Consider the following 1,016-nt stretch of genomic DNA (forward strand, 5'->3'; position numbering starts at 1 on the left):
CTGTACGGGACATGTTATTATCCTACATGTACTATGTGTATAATATATGTATGAAGTCCTCCATGAGCAGTCTGACTCTGATGTACCGTATTCTGTTGCAGAGTGTTGGTGCTGCCAAAGCAGTTTGTTGGCAAGGATGATACTGGGAGGTTTGCCATTGCCTTCCCAGCAAGAGTTAGGGCAGGAAGTTGGGACTTTGCCATGTTGCCAACGATAGCTAGCCTACTCTTCGCAAAGGACATCGTGGAATCTTTTAATGTCCACCGAATAATGCCAGTAGCTGGGACACCAGTGTAACGTCCATCCGAAGGACGGCACACACATTGATGAACCACCCTGCCTGTGAAATACCAGGATGACACTTTATAGCTGCGAACTCAGACAACTCAGAGAAGAGTGTGCGTACCTCTCGGTCATCTTGTCAGCATCCATGAGCAGTACAGAATTTTTTTCTTTTTTTCTTACAAAATAAATATTTGTGCAATTCTGGTTAATTAATATATTGGTCTTAATGAGAGTCTACTGTACATATCAATGGTCACTTGCAGAGGAGCCAACAAAACGAATAAACTGTGTGTGAGTTTGTCTTTACCCATTAAGCGTTACCTTGATTGTTGAAGCTTCGCACTGTGTTTGCAGATGGCATCATGGATCGGTCCGTGGCGAACCGCTGGTACAGTTCTAGCATGAATCGCGGGGCAAGGGGGTGCCCCCTGCCCTGGCCGATTGCTCGTCCTCTTCTTGCTGAACCGACTTGGCCTCCTGAGAAACTCGCTGGCAACTTCATCCGACTTGGTACCGAATGGACATCACCATCAACATTGCTTCTTGAGATCGACAAATCGTTTCTTTCTCTTTTGTTTGTGTGTCTACCTTTTGCACTGCTCTCAAAATGCAAATGTCTCTTCGGAAAGTGACCTATTTTCTCACCACTGCCATGGTCCACACGTGTCTCACCAACATGGCGATGGGTTTCATTTTCTCTATCGTTAATGCCAGACTCAACTAATGAGTTG

At 45.5% G+C, this 1,016-nt stretch overlaps 1 long non-coding RNA gene across 2 annotated transcripts in view; it reads left to right on the forward strand.

Annotated features, from left to right (window-relative positions):
* The window catches only part of LOC147023175 (uncharacterized), a 38,071-nt gene extending 37,317 nt beyond the window's left edge, over positions 1–754 (forward strand). Inside the window, exon 4 of one of the 2 annotated variants that reach the window (XR_015060060.1) lies at positions 640–754. This is a non-coding gene — a long non-coding RNA (uncharacterized LOC147023175). Of the gene's footprint in view, positions 1–101 lie in introns of both variants that reach the window. The other variant, XR_015060059.1, reaches the window with a different exon arrangement.
* The last annotated feature ends 262 nt before the right edge of the window (positions 755–1,016 follow it).

This window comes from Eptatretus burgeri, chromosome 7 (assembly GCF_056783735.1).
Source record: "Eptatretus burgeri isolate ZD-2024b chromosome 7, Ebu_testis_v1, whole genome shotgun sequence".
Classification (NCBI taxonomy): domain Eukaryota; kingdom Metazoa; phylum Chordata; class Myxini; order Myxiniformes; family Myxinidae; genus Eptatretus; species Eptatretus burgeri.